The sequence below is a fragment of the Tachypleus tridentatus genome, chromosome 1 (genome assembly GCF_004210375.1).
Source record: "Tachypleus tridentatus isolate NWPU-2018 chromosome 1, ASM421037v1, whole genome shotgun sequence".
Classification (NCBI taxonomy): Eukaryota; Metazoa; Arthropoda; class Merostomata; order Xiphosura; family Limulidae; genus Tachypleus; species Tachypleus tridentatus.
The window spans coordinates 162,592,221-162,618,367 of NC_134825.1; positions in this window are offsets into that span (position 1 = coordinate 162,592,221).

The following is a 26,147-nucleotide window of genomic DNA, read 5'->3' on the forward strand; positions in this document are numbered from 1 at the left end:
CTTTTGAACTACTGACCAAATGTGAAAGAACCAGCCACCTACAACTTACGCTAGTGGATTGACTGTGACTTTTATAACGCACCCATAGCTTAAAGTAACAGGTGCCGTAGATATTCGAACTTAACTTGTCAGCCCCTAAATCGAAAACGCATCTGTGGAGCCAACTGACGTTCCTAAAAAAACAAAAAAAAACAATAACAGAACCAAAACAGTTTTACTTAACTTTTTAAATAACATAAATAGGTTTAATTTACGTGTACAGTTAGGTCTACCTAGTTCACTAACATACATAAGTAAGAAACCTCTAATGGCACAGCACGAACGACAACATTTTACAAGTCAAAAAGTAAATCTTAGGAAATCAACAGCTGTTAAAGTATCAGTTGTATAAGTTAGTGGTTATCAGTTTGTTTGTTGTTTGTTCTAAGGATGCAAAAAATTAAGAGTAATTTAATGTGTTATTACAATGACTCAAGTCCTTTGTATCAACGAGAGTTATGAGAAGGCAAGTTAAAAATTCACAGAAGACACTGTACCACCCAATCAGGTTTGGTCCTCAAAAACGTCGTCTACATTTCTTATGGATTTTGTTTTCAATTATATTAAATATTTACGTACCTAATATTTTTAATGCTTATAACGAGCAAGTTTTACATGTGTATAGTTATTAAAAATTTTATTGATGATTAAAAAAATGTGGTAGTACAATTTTTTTATTTGTTTTAAGCCCAAAGCGACATAAAGGGTTATCTTTACCGTATTCATCAAGCGTGTTAAAAACCTATTTTTAGAATATATGTGTGTAAGTTAGATAAATATATTGTTGTGCTATCGACATGGATGATTAAATTTGTTAATTAGTAAAGCTGTTAAAGTAGAGGCCCGGCATGGCCAAACATGCTCGCCCTTTCAGCCGTGGGGACGTTATATGTGACGGTCAATCCCACTGTTCGTTGATAAAAGAGTAGTCCAAGAGCTGGCGGTGGGTGGTGATCAATAGCTGCCTTCCCTGTGGTTTTACACTGCTAAATTAAGGGCGGCTTGCGTCGATAGCCATCGTGTAGTTTTGCGCAAAATTCAAAACAAACAAAGTTAAAGTAAACGACGACGTTGCCTAGCTAAATAAAGGTATTATTAAAATTAAGATAAAAAACAAAATTCACCGTCTGTTTTGAATGTTTGCACAAAGCTATTTGCGCTAGCCTTCCCTAATTTATCATTGTAAGACTAAAGGAATGGCAGCTAGTCATCACTACCCACCGCCAACTCTTGGGCTACTCTTTTACCAAAGATTAGTGTGATTGACCGTAACATTATAATGACCCTACGGTTTAAAGGGTGAATATGTTTGGTGTGACTGGTATTCGAACCCGGGACTCTCGGATTACGAGTCCCTTAACCACCTGGCCATGCTGGGCCTGGTATTACATTGTTCTAAGCACCGTGCCTATTGAAGAGAAGTACAATTATAATTTTTTGATATAATCAATATAAATATAATAATAAATACTATGATATTTTATTGTACAAAAATACTAAGCGATTACCATAAAATTTCAGTAAAATAATTATAATTTTTACAAGACCATTTCAAGATTACAAGACAAATATTTTCGTTTAAATTTTAAAATATGTTTCCGTGTTACGAAAACTGAAACGTTTCTTGTAAAGCTGACACAAAGATGGAATCGACATTAACGCAAAATTCTCTGCTTTTCTATAAAAGGTAATTATAAAAACATACACTACAATAACCAGTTCTAAACATCTGGTTACTTACAAGGTCATTATATAACCTTCTAATATCAGCCTTGGACTTGGTGGCATGAGGCTAAACGAGTTGATTCAAGTTTGAGTTTATGTCACCACACATATACACAAAGCTTTTAAAAAAAATTTTTGGTTTTATTACACGTGTGTTCATTTACAGAAACATGTATATACAATCCTACACAGTCATTTGCTTGAAAGAATTAACCCATTGGAACTACATGTCCGTATTACAAGGTTACTAATACGGAAACAGATTACACCAATAAACAAATATGTAACGATGCAGAGTTATTATTTTTCATTGTTGGAATTAAAATACAGTTAGAGAACTAAGCCTAAAGTCGTTCAGAAGTTTTGTGGTAGAAACATTATGTATGAAATAAAAACTTTTAAACATCAAAGATAGTATGTTTAGTCTATTGTATATTTTTTCTCTTTCTGCCCACCAGTGGTACAGCTGTTAGTCTGAGAATTTATAATGCTAGAAACCGGATTAGATAGCCGCAGTGGGCACATCAGGAGATACAGCCCATCGATTAGTTTTGTGTTCAACTACAAACAAAAAGTTCTGTTATTATGACTTAGTTGAATAAAAGTTTTTGGCTCTTTTATAATCAATGTGACTTTTTATTTTTCTCACGGTGTTTATTTGGTTATTCTAGTTTGAACAAACAAACTTTCCTTTATTGAGAGAAAATTGAACATTTTTATTATTCATATAGTTGCTTTCCATTGTCACAAATGAAAATTGTATGTTGATCAGTTGATCTTGGTCAGTCTGTGATTAAGAGAGTATTACAAAAACGTAGAAACCTTCATTATGATTTTGACTATTTCAGAATTGCTATCCACAGTCGTTTTAAACTGACAGATTTGAGGAAATACGTCAGTATTTTCTACTGCAAGTCTAAGGTTACTCTTGTCTGATGAAACAGTGGAAGTTTACAACCATCTCTTACAGTCTACTCACAACCCAAAACGTAGCACTGCATGGTGATTATGGCGCTCGATTCGTAATCTGTGGGTTGTGGGATCGAAACCCGTTCCTAAGTATGATTGCTCTTATACCATTTGAGGCGTTATAATGTGTGGGTCATTCAGTTACCAGTTGCTTTTCCAGTGATCAGCAGTTTAAAATTAGGGATGGCGGTAGAGAGCCAGAGTATCTTTACCATAAACAAATAATCCACAGTCTCAAAATGCAGAGCAAATGTATCAGCAACAGACCGTGAGCAATGAAACGAGGGGTTAACCACAAGGTTAGCACGATAGCTTCTAATGTGATACGAGTGGATCTATTTTAGGACATCCATCAAGATATATGAAGCAATTATCCGTGTCTCTCTACAAACAAAATATTGTACGCCTTAAAACCAAAACTTTAGTGTTTTATTACGCTTAGGCGAGTTTCTTATGATCAGTTTAAGTTTTAGTTTACAACATAAACCGAGTATAACATTTCGTACAAATGAAAATAACACTTTCGGTTGAAAGTATGATTAGGAAATGGCTCTATTTGACATACTTTATTGTAGAAGGTATTATTTCATTTGTATTTTTCAGATACATATTTAGGATCAGCCTACAAGAAATAAACACAATATTTAATTCAGTATTATTTATATGTTTATTGTTAAGCTTAAAGCTGTACAACGGACAACATGTGCTGTTAATAAGGACTGTTAGTAGATACAATTCATTAGTAATGGTACTTTACTGTTAATATGGACTGTTAGTAGATACAAACCATAAGTAATGGTACTTCACTGTTAATAAGGACTGTTAGTAGATACAATTCATAAGTAATGGTACTTCACTGTTAATAAGGACTGTTAGTAGATACAATTCATAAGTAATGGTACTTCACTGTTAATAAGGACTGTTAGTAGATACAATTCATAAGTAATGGCACTTCACTGTTAATAAAGACTGTTGGTAGCTACAAACAATTAGTAATGGTACTTCACTGTTAATAAGGACTGTTGGTAGATACAAACAATTAGTAATGGTACTTCACGGTAAAAAAGAACTGTTAGCAGAAACAAGTCATAAGTCATGGTATTTCACTGTTAATAAGGTCTGTTAGTAGATACAAACCACAAGTAATGGTACTTCACTGTTAATAGGGGTTGTTAGTAGATACGAACCATAAGTAATGGTACTTCACTGTTAATAGGGGTTGTTAGTAGATACAAACCATTAGTAATGGTACTTCACTGTTAATAAGGATTGTTAGTAGATACAAACCATAAGTAATGGTACTTCACTGTTAATAAGGACTGTTAGTAGATACAAACCATAAGTAATGGTACTTCACTATCACTAAGGGCTATTAGTAGATAAAACCATTAGTAATGGTATTTCACTGTTAATAAGGACTGTTAGTAGATACAAACCATAAGTAATGGTATTTCACTGTTAATAAGAACTGTTAGTGGATACAAACCATAAGTAATGGTATTTCACTGTTAATAAGAACTGTTAGTGGATACAAACCATAAGTAATGGTACTTCACTTTTAATAAGGACTGTTAGTATGTACAAACCATTAGTAATGGTACTTCACTGTTAATAAGGACTGTTAGTAGATACAAACCATAAGTAATGGTATTTCACTGTTAATAAGAACTGTTAGTGGATACAAACCATAAGTAATGGTATTTCACTGTTAATAAGGACTGTTAGTGGATACAAACCATAAGTAATGGTACTTCACTTTTAATAAGGTCTGTTAGTATGTACAAACCATAAGTAATGGTACTTCACTGTTAATAAGGACTGTTAGTGGATACAAACCATAAGTAATGGTACTTCACTGTTAATAAGGACTGTTAGTGGATACAAACCATAAGTAATGGTACTTCACTTTTAATAAGGTCTGTTAGTGGATACAAACCATAAGTAATGGTACTTCACTTTTAATAAGGTCTGTTAGTAGATACAAACCATTAGTAATGGAGCTTCACTGTTAATAAGGACTGTTAGTGGATACAAACCATAAGTAATGGTACTTCACTTTTAATAAGGTCTGTTAGTAGATACAAACCATTAGTAATGGAGCTTCACTGTTAATAAGAACTGTTAGTAGATACAAACCATAAGTAATGGTACTTCACTGTTAATAAGGACTGTTAGTGGATACAAACCATAAGTAATGGTACTTCACTTTTAATAAGGTCTGTTAGTAGATACAAACCATTAGTAATGGAGCTTCACTGTTAATAAGAACTGTTAGTGGATACAAACCATAAGTAATGGTACTTCACTTTTAATAAGGACTGTTAGTATGTACAAACCATTAGTAATGGAGCTTCACTGTTAATAAGGACTGTTAGTAGATACAAACCATAAGTAATGGTACTTCACTGTTAATAAGGACTGTTAGTAGATACAAACCATAAGTAATGGTACTTCACTGTTAATAAGGACTGTTAGTATGTACAAACCATTAGTAATGGTACTTCACTGTTAATAAGGACTGTTAGTATGTACAAACCATAAGTAATGGTACTTCACTGTTAATAAGGACTGTTAGTAGATACAAACCATAAGTAATGGTACTTCACTGTTAATAAGGACTGTTAGTATGTACAAACCATTAGTAATGGTACTTCACTGTTAATAAGGACTGTTAGTATGTACAAACCATTAGTAATGGTACTTCACTGTTAATAAGGACTGTTAGTATGTACAAACCATAAGTAATGGTACTTCACTGTTAATAAGGACTGTTAGTAGATACAAACCATAAGTAATGGTACTTCACTGTTAATAAGGACTGTTAGTAGATACAAACCATAAGTAATGGTACTTCACTGTTAATAAGGACTGTTAGTATGTACAAACCATTAGTAATGGTACTTCACTGTTAATAAGGACTGTTAGTAGATACAAACCATTAGTAATGGAGCTTCACTGTTAATAAGGACTGTTAGTAGATACAAACCATAAGTAATGGTACTTCACTGTTAATAAGGACTGTTAGTAGATACAAACCATAAGTAATGGTACTTCACTGTTAATAAGGGCTGTTAGTAGATACAAACATTAGTAATGGTACTTCACTGTTAATAAGGACTGTTGGTGGATACAAACCATAAGTAATGGTAATTCACTGTTAATAGGAGTTGTCAGTAGATACAGATCATAAGTAATGGAACTTCACTGTTAATAAGGACTGTTGGTACTTCACTGTTGTCCTCAGTATAGGCGTTATGTCTACGTACACGCTTCGCTAGTACCGGGTTTCGGTACCCGTGGTGGGCAGAGAACAGACAGCCCATTGTGTAGTTTTGTGCTTAATTCCAAACATAAATCCAATGAAAAGTTAGGACTACAATCCTCTACCATGGTGGGGGTAAGAATACAGAGTTATTACAAAGTTTTTAAATAAAATTCGTATTTTTACAAATGTATTGAATATATTTATTATGCTCACAAACTGATATTTGCATATTTTCCAATATATATAGTATGTTACAGTAATCTATCTCTATATGTATTATTTTATTTATATATACACTGCTGGCTTAAATCTTAAGGCCAATAAACATAAAGAAAAAATATGCATTTTGCGTTGTTAGACACAACCACTTATTTGAGTAGAGCTTCGAAAGATGAAAATAAGAAAAGGGAAAATAAAAATAAAAACTTGTTTAGCATTTAATAGGAAAAATGTGAACACTATGAAATTAGCCTAAATACTAGCTGGTCAAAAGTTTAAGACCATACCAAAAAGAAGTCCTAAACAGGGTAGGAAATGCCCATCAAGAGGTCTCAGTAGTGAGTTGCACGACCGTCATTGCGAATAACTTCAAACATTCGTTTTGGCATGGTCGAGATAAGCGTTTGCACAAGGCTGGCTGGAATGTTATTCCAAGTGGTGAAGATGGTTCACGAAGATCATGCACTGTTTGGAATTGACGTACAGTTCTATCGACTTCTCTTGCCATCCACCCCAAACATTTTCATTCGAGCAAACATGCTGGATGGTCCTGAAGAATCACGTTATTCACCATGAAACAGTCCTTTGTCCTGCGGAGATTGTGGATTGCAGTGTTGTCCTGCTGAAAGATGCAGTCATTTCCACACAAGCGAGGGCCTTTAGTCAATAAGGATGCTCTCTCCAACATGCCAATGTAACCAGCTGCTGTTTGACGCCCCTGTATAACCTGAAGCTCTATTTTGAAGATTTTGGCCAGCAGTATATATATGTATATTGACCGACAGATAAGCGGTTTTACAAAAATACTATGGAATTGCTTAATCAAACGAAGTTATTATTCTATAAGCGTGTACAATTACAATATTTTCGAACGTTCATAAATAATAGTAAATAATTAATATTAATATATAATTATCAACGCTGCTCTCTTGTAAATGTTTTTTTTTGCAGATAATTAACGTAGATTTTAAAAGTGTTATCAGATTAGTTTTATAAAAAGGAAGAATTATCGGATAACAATTTTAAAATCTACTTTAATAAGTCTTTAACTAAAGTAATATTTTCAATTTAAAAAATCCCCTTTTAGTGACATAGTGGTACTTTTGCGGATTTCTACGACTGGAAACCTGGTTTCGATACCCTTGATGGATAAATAACAGGTAGCCCCTGGTAAAGTTTTGTGCTTAATAACAAAATAACAATAAAAACGTCTGGAAAGTGGCGCTCAGCACAGGTCTCTATAAACTAAGAATGACCTTCGACAGTGAGTTTCGTGTATACAACATAGTTCCAATCATATGGTTCCTAGACAAACAGGCCCCTTCATGGCCAGGTGGTTAGGGAGCTCAACCCACAATCTGAAGGTCGCGGTTTCGGATCTTTGTGACACCAAACATGCTCGCTCTTTCAGCCGTGGGGGGCATTTAAATGTGACGATGAATCCCACCATTCGTTGGTGAGAGAGTAGCACAAGAGTTAGCGGTGGGTGGTGATGACTAGCTGCCTTCCCTCTGGTCTTACACTGCTAAATTAGGGACAGCTAGCGCTAAATTAAAAACAAACCAAACCTAGACAAACAGTAAAAATTACAAATAATAATAATTGTTTGTTTTTAGGAATTTCGCGCAAAGCTACACGAGGGCTATCTGCGCTAGCCGTCTCTAAGTTAGCAGTGTAAGACTAGAGGGAAAACAGCTAGTCGTCACCTCCCACCGCCAACTTTTGGGCTACTCTTTTTACCAAAGAATAGAGGGACTGACCGTCACATTATAATGCCCCCACGACTGAAAGGGTGAGCATGTTTGGTGCGACGGGGATTCAAACCCGCGACCCTGAGATTATGAGTCAAACGCTTTAACCCACATGGTCATGCAGAGCCGGTATCATAATAATACAGTATCAGTACCCCAGTAAAAAAATCTGAAAACGTATTTAAAGTTAAACACAAAGCTACACAATAGAATATTTGCGTTCCGCCCATCACGGGTATCGAAAACCGGTTTTTAACGTTGTAAGTCCGCAGACATGCTGCTGTACCACTGGGGTGGGCGTTAATATAGCTCAAGAGAATGCGATTATCAATATGTATAAACACATACATACATTTAGAGAATATTAATACCGATAGAGTGCCCTGCTAGTACACCCGTATGTCTACGGATTTAGCACGCTGAAATCAGGGGTTCGATTCCCTTTGGTAGGGTCAGCAGACGATCCGATGTGGCTTTGCTATGATAAAAAACACACTTCTACAATTTACAATAATATTTAGCCAGCAATAAATAAAACCTTTTTGCTAATACTTGATTGTAATCGATTTGTTCTTCTGGTTTGTAATGTTTCTTGTGAGTTGTTACGTCACACTTTAATGATTAGTTAACCATATATTTAAGTAACAATTAGTTTAGTGTTCGCGTTTCATCATACATTTCACGTCTATGATATGTGGTACTTCTGAAGGTTTAGTTGCTATGGGCCTTTGTGCTCTTTCTTCCTTCCTTCATTTTCTTTAGTGTTTCATCATACATTTCACGTCTATGATCTGTGGTACTTCTGAAGGTTTAGTTGCTATGGGCCTTTGTGCTCTTTCTTCCTTCCTTCATTTCCTTTAGTGTCACTATCATATATTCTGTGTTTGTGTTCCCCTGGTATTCAATGTTAGTTTGAATTTAGTTCAGTGGTTCCCAAAGGGTCCTCCGGATGGTTCGTGGACTGACAAAATGTGCAAGTCAATGACACGCAATTCTATGGCCTTAGCCATACGAGAAACAGAAAAGGTGAAGTAGAACCGGCAGTTGGTCCACAGTTCCTTTTGCCTCACCTAAATGGTCTGCAGACGAAAATATTTGAGAACCACCGGTTTAGTCCGAATTAAAATTAGAAATTTTCAGCTTGAATGGCACCATATGTGCATTTGGGTTAAATGACCATGTCGGTGACCTTTAAGGCCACTTCCAGACCAGAGGAAGAGTAGCAGTCAGAAGAATTCGCCGCTTCAAGAGTTCTTTGAACTGATCAAAGAGATTGTCTGACGCTTTTATATCGCACCACGAAAATAGGGAACAGTGTCGAGGCTCGAACCTGGGGCGTTTCATTCCACAAGCCGGCATTTTAACAACGAGGTCACGCCTAACTCATTTTAGTCGAACGGTCAGTAAAAAAATACAAAAGATTTCTTTGACACATCCTAGGCTGTTACCTTTCTACATGACACCAATATTCTTTCAAATCAATGATTCGGTATGGCTAGGTGGTTACCGACATGACCAAGCGATTAGGACGCTTGACGTACAATCTGACGGTCGCGGGTTCGAAATCCCGTCCCATCAAACATGCTTGTCCTTTCAGTTGTGGGGGTGTTATAATATGACTTTCAATCCCATTATATTCATCGGTAAAAGAATAGCTTAAGAGTAGTGATGAGATAGCTTGCTGCTTTCCCTCTAGTCTTTCATTGCTAAATCATGGATGGCTATTGCAGATAGCTCTCGTGTAGCTTTGCACGTAATTTAAACTAAACTCAACTCAATAAATTATGTTTATGTAGTTTTAAGTGTCGCATAAGAAGGATGCTGCATTTTAAAACAGAGTCAATTTTCTAGATTCTAGGCCACAGGTAGTTAAACGGAATTTTTCAAATACATTTAATATATGTGTAAATTTTATATAGTTTTGGTATATTCCCAATAATCTTATACTTCAGGAAATATTTATCATTGAGTTTATTTTGTGTTCTGAAGTGCTTAGTTTTAGTGCTGCCTAGTTTAAAATCTCAAGCTGAAATACCAGAGTTGGTAACTTTTGTATATTTTACTTGCAAATCAAGTAATAAACCAAATTTATCTCCATTTTGTATTCACAGAACCTCTTCTACATTCTAGGCCTGGCATCGCCAAGTGTGTTAAGGCGTTCACCTCGTAATCCGAGGGTCGCGGGCTCGAATCCCGGTCGCACCAAACATGCTCGCCCTTTCAGCCGTGGGGGCGTTATAATGTGACGGTTAATCTCACTATTCGTTGGTAAAAGAGTAGCCCATGAGTTGGCGGTGAGTGGTGGTGACTAGCTGCTTTCCCTTTAGTCTTACACTGCTTAATTAGGGACGGCTAGCGCAGATAGTCCTGGAGTAGCTTTGCGCGAAATTCAGAAACAAACAAACAAACTTTTACATTCTCACAAACGCAGGATCACGGCGAGTTGCACGCTAATTTTTTTGGTTATTTGTTATTTAACGACACGTCATTAAATGACAAATAATCAAAAAATGTAACTAGCTTTACATAATGCTAGCTAATTATAATTATAATTACGATATGCGGCCTTATTGTTTAAAAGTAATAAGAATGCTACTTCTGAGTAAACGTTTTTGTTGTTGTTTTTTAAAATGCTCCCTCTATTGTTATCAATCACTGCCCAACTTCATATAATACTAAAAATCTGTGTAAGACATTTGAAGTTTAGGGTTTGAAACAATGTAATGTTTGTTATCATAACATATAATGTATAAGTTACATTTTATTTTTATCCTCGTATAAGAAAAAGACCTTGGCTCCAAACAAAAGAACAATAAAAATAATGAGGTTCATTATTTACCAATTCATAATATATTTAATAACTATTTTTGATAAATGACAGGAACTCTTATTTCGATACTACAGTTTTTCTTTAAACACAAGTTTTATACCCTATAATCTGAATAAATATATTCGGGCGATAAGCCAATAATTACAATCAGTACTTTTTTTTTATCAGGCAGTCTTTATTTATAGTGCTGGAAGAAACCCGATAATGGCTTGCATTGAATAGACTACAATATGTTCCTTTATCAATTTCTTTCTTTCTTCAAGCAAATGTCAAAAATATTAGAAGGTTTGATTAATTACAAATTTGAAATCCTGTGTTACGTTATTTAAATGTTTGCATATGTTGATTACGTTGACTTATTTCGTGTATTAATTATGTGTAACCTTTCGTGATGACGAGAAAACCCACTTGTAGAGAAAAATATACATGTAAAAACGGCTGGAATGGATAGAGAAAACTCTATGTAGAGGAGCGAACAGCGTTTGGACCTTCTTCGGTCATCGTCAGGTTCACGAAGAAAGAAAGAGGTAACTGACCGATAGCTGACCACATGTTTGAAGGGGGTTGTGTAATTGAGTGTGGGAATATAGAGGGCGTGCTTAGATGTTGGATTATATTTATTAATATAGGTATAAAAGTGTTCCTTTGTATTGGTTTTTTTTTGGGGGGGGGCTTGAGTTGTTGTATAAGTAAGGCTTCTTTAATTTTGCGTTTGTTTATGTTTGTTTCTTTATTTAGTATTTAGATTCCATATAAACATATCACATAAACAAACCCACAAATAACAGAAGATTTAATCAAAAAATAAGGAGAGTCGTTTTAGTAGATGACTGAGTATTAAATTACATGATAAACAAGCAGGTTGGACGAGCTTGTTGGGCAGTGAAAAAGTATTTATTTAGATTATAACTTAATAAAGAACAACAACTGTGAATACAGTGCATAGACAAGTGGACGATCAATCTATTGGAACAATGAATAATTCATCAGTTTTTCATCTATCAAGGTTAAGCTCTGCCGAAGTAGTCGCAATGAAAATTAAGTATAACTGAATCAAGATAGTTCGCCTGAATTCAAAAAGCAAACCTGCTTTCTTTGTTCAGTTAACAACATCATATCATAACTCATGTTCTCAAGAGCATTTGTCGGCTGTTATGGTTAGTTAACGTCATATCGGTCAGCAAAGGCTATTACACTTCTAATTCTTTCAACCCGGGTGCCATATACATAACTGCAATATCCTTTTAGGTAGAATAAACATAATTTATTATAGAGAACAGAGAAACAAAGCAAGTAGAAGAAAAACCGTCTCACCGACTTTCTGTGTCATGTGTGATCGCCATTACAGCAAGAAAACTAAATATAAAAAAAATCTATATTACTGAAGCTGATATAAAACATGTCATGTGTCGGCTTATCATATAAACTTAGATTTTTTTTACAAAATATAATGGCTTTCTATATTTGTAAAATTTGTTTAATTATTTTTATATAACGATAATAACTCAAAGAGTTATCCGTGCTCTTCCATCACGGGTATCGAAACACAAATTTTAGTGTCGTAAGCCTGCAGATTTATCACCCAGTTTGTCAAAATGCCAACTTAAAGTGTCTTTGGTATACTCTAGATGCCTACTTTTAAGATGTTTTTTATTCGTTTGTATCAAGACTTCTTGGACCTATGTGTTTCTCTAGAATCATGAACATATTTTAGTAACATAACCAATAATAATGTTTGTTTTGTAACAATACCAATAATAACACACGTTTTGTAACAATATCAATAATGACACTCGGTTTAAAAATACCAATAATAACACTCGTTTTGTAACAATATCAATAATAACACTCGTTTTGTAACAATACCAAAAATGACACTCGTTTTATAACAATACCAATAATGACACTCGCTTTGTTACAATAACATAATAACACTCGTTTTAAAAATATCAATACTAACACTCGTTTTATAACAATACCAATAATGACACTCGCTTTGTAACAATACCAATAATGAAACTCGTTTCACAACAATATCAATAATAACACTCGTTTTGTAACAATACCAAAAATGACACTCGTTTTATAACAATACCAATAATGACACTTATTTTATAACAATACAAATAATTACACTTGTTTTGTAGCAATACCAATAATAACACATGTTTTGCAACAGTACCACTCCTCTCCTGAGAGAGCAGTAAGTCTTCGGATTTACAACGCTAAAATCAGTAGTTCGATTCCTCTCGGTGAACACAGCAGATGTGGCTTTGCTATAAGGAAACACACCAATCTATACCAATACTAACACTTGTTTTGTAACATCAACACAAATAGTTCACATTTTTGATAACATTCAACCAACACAAAACATTCTAAAACACAACAATATGGAACATAACCAATAGAAACTTCTTTCTTAAAGTATCAAAACGTACAAATTTCCCACATCAAGAATACTCTTAACAAGTTCTGATACGACGTGTGATAAACTGTTTAGATCTTATTATAAAGAAAGAATAACCCAATAGGATCTTCCATACACTGTATTCATGACCTGACTCAGTAAATAACTTTATATTGGCAGTTGCACTCTAGCGTAGCGTCTCAATACAGCGGTTCAAAGCTGTACTTTATGTGCGTATTCTTGGGGCACACGCCAATCACAGATACGTTTGGCCTTTATTATTGACAAACTATTCGTTTACTTCTAGAAGCAGAGCATATTTGGATCAGCTGGTTCTTTGCTTTGCTTTATGTTAGCGAGACGTTTGAGTTTTACAATGTAAAAACTGTTTTAATATTAATTTGGCCTCAGGTTATACATGTAATCAGTCTTTATATGGCATTTATCTGCACAACAGCTACTGTGAAATATCACCCTGTTAAAACTAATGCGTATGTATATTAATAATATACATATCTATATATTCAGCGTTCAAACCGCAAAATGAGGTGAGCAAAGAAATGGAATTTAAAGTTTTCGTGTCAGTCATTTCACGGAACATTTCTGATAACCTGTTCTTTTGGAATGCTCTTTTTTAACTTACACACACGCACAAAAAAGATGTATAATTAACCTATTATTGTTTTATATATATATATATCCTTTTCTATTGGAAATCGATGTCGTAAATACAGAAACCTTGACGTTGCCAAAGACGTGTGCAGAGGTTTAAGTGCCTTACAGCCATTAGGTGTTTAGACAAGTTTGAAATACGACTGAGACCCCTTCCCACCAATTGAGGTCATCAACATTGTTGTTAGGAAGACTAAAGAATTATTAAAAAGAATGCTTAATGGTTACAGTTTGTCGACGCCAGCGCCACTAGACTAGTGTCTATCAAACATCAACGCTGTTCAGATAATTAAACAGACAATGGACGCAGACTTTACCTTTTGTTTATGAAACAATAGTGTATATAAATCACAGTCAATCAGTCGCTGCAGGCTTTTAAGGCTTGACGTACCCTACAAAATGGCAATTAATAATTTTAGGGATTTAAAAGGGCCAGGCGTGGCCTCGCTGTTAGCTAACCGGAAGTGCGAAACCGAGGGTCCAATATTCGCTTCCTCTTCCCACAGAATCGTGCTCGCAATTTTGGGCTTTGTATGCATTATGAGAGTGACAACCAAGTTACACTATTTGACTATAGTAGCCTATGAATTGGCAAAGAGTGCAGTTGACTAGTTGTTTTGAGTCTAATCTACCAGTTAAAAATTGTGACTATGCGCAAAAATCCAAAACGAAGAGCATTGTTAATGAATGAATGTGTAAATAAAAAAACTGAAACCTTAAACCATTCTGTATGACAGACACACGTGTATTATACTTATATATTTTCTTACACTTATTAATACCGGTATTTATTTTAACACTTCCATAACTTTTTATTAAATGTACCTTCCGTTATTAACGCAATAGATATGCACCAATTATTCGCGCCTCATTTTTCTGCTGAAAAGTATAATTATATTTCGAAATTCAAAACTGTTTGTATAATAGGACCACTAAACCCTGTTTGTTGTTGAAAAAAGAAATATTTAGTTTTCGCTTAGCATCGTTTCCTTTTCTGGTTTTATGATTTTGAAACCTCAACATTTGTCATTAATGTGGTGCTGGGCGTGACTAGTAGTTATGGTTTTAGGGTGTAGTTCTAAAAGTTAAAATATCAGGTACGATGCTAGCCGTCTAATACGGTTCTCGCTGCACTCGTGTTATACAAGTGACAGTCAATCCCTTTAATCAGTTCAGAGAACCAGACAAACTTGTTATGGTGGCAGATGCTGCTGGTAACCTGATTGCTTCTCCTCTGGTCTCCATGTGAAAAATAAGGACAGCTGTACTTGAACACCAGGGCTCATTGACCTGACTGGGCTAAGCGGTCACATGGTGCCTCTTACGTTGCAAAATCAAGTTCCCAATCAACGTAACGATAACAGATCTATATTACAATGACATGAAAAGATGCGGGACTTTTTTTGTATTCTTGGAATTTCATTCTTACGTGAAAGCGATAAACAAGTTATACAGTTTCTTAGTGCTTTTAAAGCCCAAGGAAAAGTCGTTTTTTTTTTCTGAATTAGAAAAATATTTGTCCATCTTTTATATTGCCATGGTCTCTTCAGAATTTGAGACTGTGGACACATTACGCTAAAAACTGGGTCTTCATAACCTACTGTGTAGCTTTGTGCTTCACTACAAACACTTTCGATTTTAATGAATAGAGAGAACTAATACGTTCTTTGTCTTTGAAATATGATTGGTTCTTCGTGTTACGAGTGTTCCTAGGGGATATAATTATTATAATTTCGGTTTTCTCAACATTCACATTATTTTTTAGTTATTTATATAAAATAAATAGCACATTACGGTTCGTATCCCAAAAAATGCAGCTCTAAGCTTTCTTTAACGCTAACTAATGACTGTTGGTGAGTTAATTTTTCTAAATAATGGCTGATATTGGGGTGAGCATTTAACTCTAATTTTTGAGATTTAGTAAGAAGATTTACTAACCTTTAATAATGGTTCTGATTAGGGAAAGCTACTAACTCTTATAAAGATTCATTATTAAGGTATAAATACTGCGTATAGAGGGAATTATTAGCCCCAGAAAGGATTGAAAGCACTGATTATTGTTGGTAGGGGGCTGGAAATTGTAATAATGGCAGTCATTAGAAAATTTATTAACTGTAAATAATGATATTCGGTAGTAAGAACTACAAACATCTAATAATGTTTGTTAGTAGGGGAGTTACTAACGCTAGTAACGATTGCAAATAGATGGAATTACTGACAAATACAGATTTCAGGCACAGGGAAGTATTAACTCTAATAAAGATTGATTGCAATTGGAAGGTGTTACTAATCTTAATTAATTATTTTAAGTTGAAAATGTTAATATCCTTAATAATAATTGTCGGTAGAGGTGTTACTTAATTTAAGTAGATTAAAAAACAATCTAACTCTGTCAACTCTGTTTGAAATACGAGGGGTGGGCGTGGGGCTAGTATCCCACCACGTAAAAGAAACTCAAATTGTTACAGAAACTATGAGAAAAATTCAAATTGAAACCAACATACTGTGGTGAATAGAAGACAGTAGACAATGTGGAAACCCTACTATGATGTCTAGTTTGTGACATCGAAAATACCGTAAAACTACATGAATCATCTACAATCGGGTTCGAATACCCGTCACACAAAACATGCTTGCCCTTTCAACCGTGGGAAAGTTATAATGTGAGGGTAAATCCCACTATTCGTTGGTAAAAGAGTAGCCCAAGAGTTGACGGTGGATGATGATGACTAGCTGCCTTCCCTCTAGTCTTACACTGCTAAATTAGGGACGGATAGCGCAGATAGCCCTCGTGTAGCTTTGCACGAAATCCAAAACAAACATCTACAATACTCAACGACGATAAGAAGAGTCTTTTTACATTCTGCTGTGCCATGAATTCAGTGTTACCAATACACTTTTTAAATATAAAGAAATCTACAAGAAAACATGGCGATTTCCAAACGTGAATACTTACAAGGATATTGAGTTCATATGCGTAAATTGCATGCGACGAACATCTCTCCAAGGTGTGAGGACATTCAGAGGAGCAGATGTTGGCTCAGATCACTAGCTGACTACGAGAGCACTTATGTTACAGCTGAAGAAAGTGAAATCTTTAAAAACACAGTATCCATTTGTGATATAAAGGGTACAAAATAACAGTGCAATGAATGATTTCCCTTACAAAAAAATTCTAAAGATTTCAATGTTTTGGAGTTTTTGAAAAAAAACAGTGGATCAACAATGTCTTTACTGACTGTGTTGAAAGAAAAGATGAACACAAAGAGGAAGATAAATTATGGGTTTTACATGGAAGTTATCGATGAAAGAAGAGACTCCAAGATCAGAAGAGACCAGGTAAGAACCATACACGAAGAAAAAGAGGAGAAACAACGTTACCAAAGAATGTATAAATAAATTAAAATAAGTTGGAAAAAGGTTAAATGATGCTGGATGAAAGCCAAGAGTAGAGAGTCCTAAAAAGCAATAGACTAGAATCATTTTAAGACTCTCCATAAAGTGTGAAAGAGTTGACAGATTTAAGAAGTAACCTTAATGTACTCGTCAAAGACAAAACTTGAAGGACACTGCTAATGGACGAGGGATAAACACATGGGGAACATTTTAGGGAATTCATTAATCAGCCAAGTCACCTTTGACTTTGGTCCTGAAGACATCCCCTCTACTGTTCGACATAAACATGAACTACTGCAGAAATCTGGAAAATAACAGTTCATCTGGAATCAACAATTTACCCGCTGAATTACCAAAACCTTACAAGAACATCAAAATAACATAATTCTGTTATTTATTAAACCTCGTCTACAGAATGGAGGGCAGTCTCGCAGATTGGAGACATGTAGTATTTCTCAAAATTTTGAAGAAGAGCAAACGTAGCAACTGGTACCGAATTACAACGCTAACCACAGTCTCAGCGAAATGATCTTGTTTCGTGATACTTAACCAACTGAAGACAGAGTCAGTTACAATACTCAGAAAGAACAAATAAGCTAACAAACAGTGACTGTGGCAATCAAATATTCTTATTTCCACAGTTCAACGAAAAGAGCATAAATATCAGTAGCCACTAGCACCTAACTACAAGCATGGTATATCAGCAGCCTTTAGCACCTAAGTACAAGCATGGTATATCAGGAGCCACTAGCACCTAACTACAAGCATGGTATATCAGCAGCCACTAGCACCGAACTACAAGCATGGTATATCAGTAGCCACTAGCACCTAATTACAAGCATGGTATATCAGTAGTCTCTAGCACCTAACTTTGCCGATTTTAAGAATGTTTTTAACAACATTTATCGCAAAGTCATGGTGTAAAATGTGTACAATAGTATTCAGAGTACTGTTTAAAAACTGCAGAAGTCATGTGAAACCCAACGCTGGCATTACAGGCTTCTTCGGCATTGTGACTGGAGTACGACAAGGTTGCATGCTGTTTCTGTTTCACTTTGTTTTAACTTTATTATGACAAGAGCAATGGTTAGACTTGAATATGGCATCCCGTGGCCACAACGACAGTCGCTATCACATTTCTGTTTTGCTGATGACACAGTCTTGTTGAACCGAGCGTCAGATACACTACAGTAGATGACTACTAATCTTGAGTGTACTACTGGTAAAGTTGGTCAGAGGATAAGATGCAAGAAGACAAAGGTTATACTAACTGAACATCGTCAGAGTCGCAACATAGTAGTCGACTAAGTAAATGTCAAAAGCACTTCGTATACCGCGGCAACAACATTGTAAGGATGGAGATTTGGAAAAAAGAAATCAATTCCCGTCTAGAAAACAGCAAGTGAAGTGTCCGAACGACTTGGAAATATTTGGTCCATGTAGCTAGAAAATTATAATTTTATAGCTCTGTAAGTTTACTGATAGTTATATATATGCTCTGGAAAAGTGCAATAAGACAACAAAGGTATCTCTTAAAACATAACATTTTACACCAGAAATGTTTATATAAATTTCTCGGCATCTCACACAGTACCACAGCATGAATAAAGAGGTCATAAGACGAAGTAGACAGAGGTTGTTGAATATACAGTGACAGAGCACAGACTAAAGCTAGCTGGTCATATCATAATGGTTACAGATAGTTGATAGGCTGTGCTAGTACTGGACTGAGTATCACCTTATGGCCGTAGGAAACATGAACTTCGAATGAAGACCCGACATAACACCATTAATAAAGACTTACAAAGTACTAATACCTAATAAAGATAGCCCCTTCCACCAAAAAAAAAAGCCACATATGAAAGGGAAAAGCAAAGATCTTTCATTTTCCATGTTTCAACAGAAAATACGTAACAACTTGATGCTAATTATTCACAATAAACAAATGTTTCACACGACAGAGTTTCACATTTATTTTTGGTAGTTTTGTGGCTCAAAGTTTTTGAAATAATTTGACTTTAGCGTCAGTATTTCATTAAATTAACCAGTGGCAGATTAATTAATAGGAGTATACCAAACATGCTTCTAACGAGTATTTTTCATTAAACCAAATATAAATTAAGAATGCCCAATTCCTACCTGGCTGGGCATGTTTGTCACTGTTTAGCCACAACTATAACCAATCACAGCATCTACTGAGAATACTTCCAGAGCAGCTGTTGCAGATTCAGTTGTTAAAAAGTGACTTTCTAGCTAACGTGGGGTGATGAGTAACACATTGACTTAGACTGTGTAGCACAACAGAAATTTTCACAATGAAATCGAACTAATAACCATCTAATGAATTTGAAGCTAGGTCAGAGGTCGGGTCTTTTTTGTAAGAGGCGAAGAATACAACACTTTGAATCGTTAAAGTCACTTACTAGTAGGTGGCAAGTGTTAATCCCTTAGTTCAATTGATAGAGCACTTAAAAAATACCATAAAATATTACTGATCTAATTTTGCATGACCACGAAATAATAAAAATTAGGATCAACCATTTACATTGATTGTAAACGTTATTTTTTCTTCCCAATAATCGATGACAACAACGTGGTTTGAAATATACTTACACGACATCTGATTTACAAGCAGTTTTGTGGGTCGTGAAACTTTGTAGAATGGACGACAGCTGTGTGTTGTGAAGACACAAATGTAAAGGACGACATTTTGAAAGTCTTCCGCCTTTTGTCTTTCAGGACTTAAAGAAGAAAGGCAGAAGACTTTCGAAACGTTTTCTTCTACACTTGTGTCTCCACAACAGGCAGTTGCCATCCATTCTACAAAGTTTCATCATGAATACTGTGCCTGAACAATCTATCAAAGTTTTATGGGTATCTTAATTCGTTAAAATTCTTGCTTAGGACGGACATGAATGACTTGATGTTGAAAACACAATGCCGTTAGTTTATAAACAATAGATGACTCATGCATCTAACCCATCAGCACATGTAGATAAATATATAAAACAAAGCTCTTCTATAACGCGGAATGAAGGAACATTCTGTTCGTTATTTTCCCTTTTAATAGGACAAACTTCAGTTTGGTGGATCTTTAAAAGCTCATCTTTAAAATTTGTGTCGCGCGAGGACTGTGTTTGCTATTATATGTTATTTTTACAGATCTGTGGATATGAGTGACTGGTCGTCAGCTCTTGACACATCACCCAATAAGATCGTCTTAATTAAAGCGGTTTTGTTGTATATATCTTAAGATGAAGTTTATGAAAACTTCGATGTAGCTTAACATTTAATTTGTCTCTCATACATAGCTCCTGTGTTTCTAAACTTCGATTGCAGTCAAGTTACTCATTCTTGAAATGTTAAATGTTTTATTATGACTGTGAAGCAAGACAAAAGCAAAAACAACAACAAAGTCATGAAACATTCATGCCCTCTGTACATTCAGTAATAAATTTTAACGAGATTGCTTGTAGTCACACGAACACTGTGTTTCAAATTATACTTACGCCTGTCTTATGTATAACACCTGTAAAATATCAACACATTGATCAAGCCGAAACCCGAGTCTGATTGAATACACATTTATCATCAAACGGAGACAGGTGTCTGCTTACAACACGATCGATATCAACACGTTAAATTCGTCAGACGGAGCTAGGAATTTAATTGAAAACCGATACAATACAACACTTATATCATCAGACGGAGACGGAGGTGTAATAAAAAACACGAGCACTAACAATACACTTACCAGACTGTGGCAGGTGTCTAACTAAAACCACGAACATTACCAAATGTATTCATCAGACTGAGACAGAAGTCTACTTAAAACCACGAACGCTACCAGTATGCTCGTCAGACGAAGACAGGAGGCTACTGAAAACCACGAACACCACCAATATATTCATCAGACGGAGACAGGGGTCTACTCAAAACCACAAACACTACCAATATATTCATCAGATGGAGACAGGAGTCTACTGAAAACCATGAACACCACCAATATATTCATCAGACGGAGACAGGGATCTACTCAAAACCACGAACATTACCAATATATTCATCAGACGGAGACAGAAGGCTACTCAAAACCACGAACATTACCAATATATTCATCAGACGGAGACAGAAGGCTACTCAAAACCACGAACACTACCAATATATTCATCAGATGGAGACAGGAGTCCACTGAAAACTACGGACACCACCAATATGTTCATCAGACGGAGACAGGAGGCTACTGAAAACCACGAACACCACCAATATATTCATCAGACGGAGACAGGAGGCTACTCAAAGCCACGAACACTACCAATATATTCATCAGACGGAGACAGGAGGCTACTCAAAACCACGAACACCACCAATATGTTCATCAGACGGGGACAGGAGGCAACTCAAAACCACGAACACCACCAATACATTCATCAGACGGAGACAGAAGTCTAATTAACGGTATGAACACTATAAATGTACAGACCAATAGGAAAGTGGGAATTAAAAGTGAGTCTCATTAAATACAAGAAAACTAAAATATACACACATTCTTCGAACGTTTCAAAAATGGCGAATCAGTCGCCAGAAATTTACAAAAACTGAATTAAAGTGAAGACTTTGTGTACAACCAAAATCCAAATTAATCTTATAAAGTGAGATTTATACATTGAAACAAATTATTATATATAATAATTTCTACTTCGAAATTACAAAATATATGTTGTAAATTTTGTTTCTATTAAAAGTTTTCTAAAAACACTTAAACGGACAAATGGTACCTTATCATAGTTCTATTTTATAAATTAATCTAAAAAAGATATCTCTTCTCCATACACTCTATATTAGGGAAACAACATAGATCACCACAAACGCTTAAAACAGCACCAGTTAGTAACAAATGTTTTTTGGCTATGTGAAACTTTGATGCTGTTTCTTTCAAATTGCGTTACTGAAGAAGACCTTTTGGAATTACATTAGAATAAATCCTTGTATGTACGATTATGTACTTAAAAATAGAGCTCAACAAATCGGGTAAAACAAGGAGATGCTGGTCAGCTATCCTCTGTTTTTAGCTGATAAAATTAGCATTAATTTTATGTTATATCTGTAAATATGTTTTAGTGAAAGAGATTGGATGTTCAATTATTACTATTATTCTCTGTTATCTAAAACTTTTGTATTTAGTTTATACAAGTTGACCCCAAAAATCAAGAGGCGATATTTTATTAATGTTAGTTAGCAAACTAATTTTACGCCTTAAACGTTCGATTCCTTCTTAAAAGTTATATGCACTAGCCGTTCATAATTTTGAACTGATAGACTAGAAGGAAGGTAGTAAATCAACAACATCTACTGCTAACTCTTCTCCGACTCCTACATTTGACAGTCACTCAAAGTACAAGTCGCGTATTTGCAACAGTAAGTCGTCAAATTATAAATGTCCAGATTAACAGCCCGGGCAGACTTACCTCTTTGTCACACCAGACCTGTTTGAAATTAACGAAGATTTTAGGATATTAATATTACAAAAATGAATAAATAAATAACTGTAAGACAATGTGTAAATTCTCTTACAACAGCCCCCCTTCGTGACACAGTGGTATGTCTGCGGACTTATTCTGCTAAAACCCAGGTTTCGATACCAGTGGTGGGCACAGCACAGATAGCCCTTTTGTACCCTGGTGCATACCAATAAACAAACAAGCTCTTACAATATACTTATAACTACTCTCTCTTTATATATATATATATATATAGAATTGTACTTCTTTCAAATTCTACTTTCTAGCATCGACCCGGAATAGCCAAGTGGTGAAGGCACTCGACTCGTGACCCGAGTCCCTGTCACACCAAACACGTCCTCACTGATACAGCTGTAAGTCTAAGGATTTACAACGCTAAAATCAGGGGTTGAATTCCCCGAGGCGGACTAGCAGATTGCTTAATGTGGCTTTGCTAGAAAAAAGACACACACCAAACATACTTGCCCTTTTAACGGTGGGTGCGTTATAATGTGACGGTCAATCCCATTATTTATTGGTAAAAGAGTAGCCCAAGAGTTGGTGGTGGGTGGTGATGGCTAGCTGCCTTCCCTCTAATCTTAAACTGCTAAATTACGGACGGCTAGCGCAGATAGCCCTTGTGTAGCTTTGCGCAAAATAAAAAAAACAATATTTTTTTGATATATTTTATTAAAGTATCAAATTTCAATAGGAAGTAAAAAAATTGGAGTATATAAATATAACACAATTCTTAATCACTTTCAAGTACACGTCGCTAATGTTCTGATAGTACATATTCTATTCTTCAGTGTCCAAACTTCATGCGGAGTGTAACTGAGAAACAGAACCGTTGTTGTTGTTTTTCAGCAAGATAAACTTTAGTTTAACAAGTCTAACGTGTTGCTTTGAAATAAATTTAACGTAAGCATTATCAGTGTTTTATGTTAGATTTTGTCGATGTTTACATACTGCAATTTTCCTAAGGTGTTTTTAAATAAAGATTTATGATACCATAGAAATATATCCTGCAATGTAGGTCAGGTCAAACACCTTATCGGAAAGATTGAGTGATACTCAGAACGTGTTTGGTAAGTGAGAAATGTGGTTTTCGATTTTATTGAGTTATTGCTATCAATAGGGAACAGAAAGGACAAGTTACTTACACATTTCACATGACTGCAAATATGCATTAAGTAGGGGTAAAAAGAAAAGATTATTTTAATGTTGCAGAATCTAATGTTGGAGAATTTCGTGTTGCAATGGAAGGCTAATAGAATTGTGTCAAGAGTTAAACGGATTTCGTTTGTTTGTTTGGAATTAAGCACAAATTTGTACGATGGCCTACCTTTTCTCTTCCCACCACAGGTATCGAAACCCGATTTCTAAAGTTGTACTTCCACAGACATCCCGCTGTGCAACTGGAAGGAAGAATAAACGGCTTTGGAACGTTTCTGCTGGAGAATATGTGAAACTTAGTAAATGTGCCCTACTAATAAGACTAAAAACACGTTTTGAAATAACCTTTGCGAGGACTAAACCCTTTGGCATATTACTCAAAAATAAAGCATCTGAGAGTTGTACGTGTCTTTCTGCACTTAATCTAGTCTGATTTAGTATCTATTTTCTTTAATAATGGATATTTTAAATTTCACACACACACGCATGCTCGCGGATGGTTTATTGCTGTGTATATGAACACGTTTCAGGTTCTCCTGTTACCCTTGAAGCTGCTTCCTTTACAATTGTCGCTCACATGCCATCTGATGGCCATAATTACGCAGTCTATTGTTATAGACTTCTGTAAAAGATAGCGAGGTCGTTGTGAGAATTATACATAAACTCTGCCATACGAGGAGTTCGTCTTCCAATACCACGTTTAAGTGAACAAAATCACAGAAGTTGGTAAGTGTGAAGTCAGGTGACGTCACAGATGTGTCTGAGAAGCATGAAAAACGATTTACTTATTCATGGTTCGTAGGCGTGCTTCTGTGATCAACTTGTGTTTAAAATCTGCAATATCTTTGTATGGTCATCATGTAGATAGATACACGTGATCAACACAAGAACCATTTAACTGTACTGAAATGTATCGTAATTTTAATTTGTACGACTCGGTATAACCAGGTGGATTGAGCGATCGACTCGTAATCTGAGGGATCGCGGGTTTGAGTCCTCGTCACACCAAACATGTTCGCCCTTTCAGCTGTGGGGGTGTTGTAATATGACGGCCAATCTTTCTATTTGTTTGTAAAAGAGTAGCCCAAGAGTTGGCGGTAGGTGGTAATAACCAGTTGCCTTACCTCTAGTCTTACACTACTAAGTTATTGTAAATAGCCTTTGCGTAGCTTTGCGCGAAATTCAAAATAAACAAATAGAGAATTGATTCGGTAAATGTTGTGCGTGCTGTCACACATGTAGTTAAAAATGCTAGGTTTGTTACACTTTTTAATATCAAAACACTGTTTATATCGCGATATTTGTTTAATTTTGTAACATTAATTTTATATAATTTTTGTTATAATTCTTGAAGTTGTGCAGAATAAAATATTTCTGACTCGTTTACTCCTATCTTTCTTTCAGTCTGTTTCCTTTATAAATAGAATAAAGAAACAAAAACCAAGTCTCTTCATAGAAGTAGGATCTTCGTGGATATATATTCACACACACACACGCTTATATGTACATTAGCTGCCACTCTCGAGTATTATCAAACGTATATTTCACCTTTTAATATGATACACGACCTGAATGTGAGTATCTAACCATACATGTCATGATCTTTCTTACAGTATTGGACACTGGTAGATTACAATATTTGGCGCCCAACAAGTAGTTTTTTTTAGGGTTCTCACTCCCGTTTTTTACTGAATAGAGCATCGGATACAGTAATCCATTCCCCTTCAAAACGCACGTTTATATTCTAAACGTTAATAAACTTATAGACAAAGGATTAATTGAAAAACGCAATAAAAGAAATAACTCTAAAAAAACAACTCAGTTATTTTAAAAAATCCTCGTGTATTTCTGATTAATCTGAACTGGTATGTTGGCTTCAGCCTCTCATCTAGTGGTGTCATCGATATTCGAACCACTTCATCAACCGAAACAGACTTCACTTCCTTCGTCTTCTCTTCTCCAGTGCTGGTTATTTTTAGCCCGATGCTGGCATTCAGTTCACTGCTTTTCACGTCAAGTGACAAGTAAAAACCCACATTGAGTAAAAGTATCTTCCACAAAGCCCAATTATGTTTTTGAAAGACCTTATCCATTGGCCACGAAGTGAAGCCTGAAATATACTAAATGAAAGTAACTACCGAGAACCAGAGGAGAGTTATGTGTGTTAATATATATTATTATAATAATTTCATAC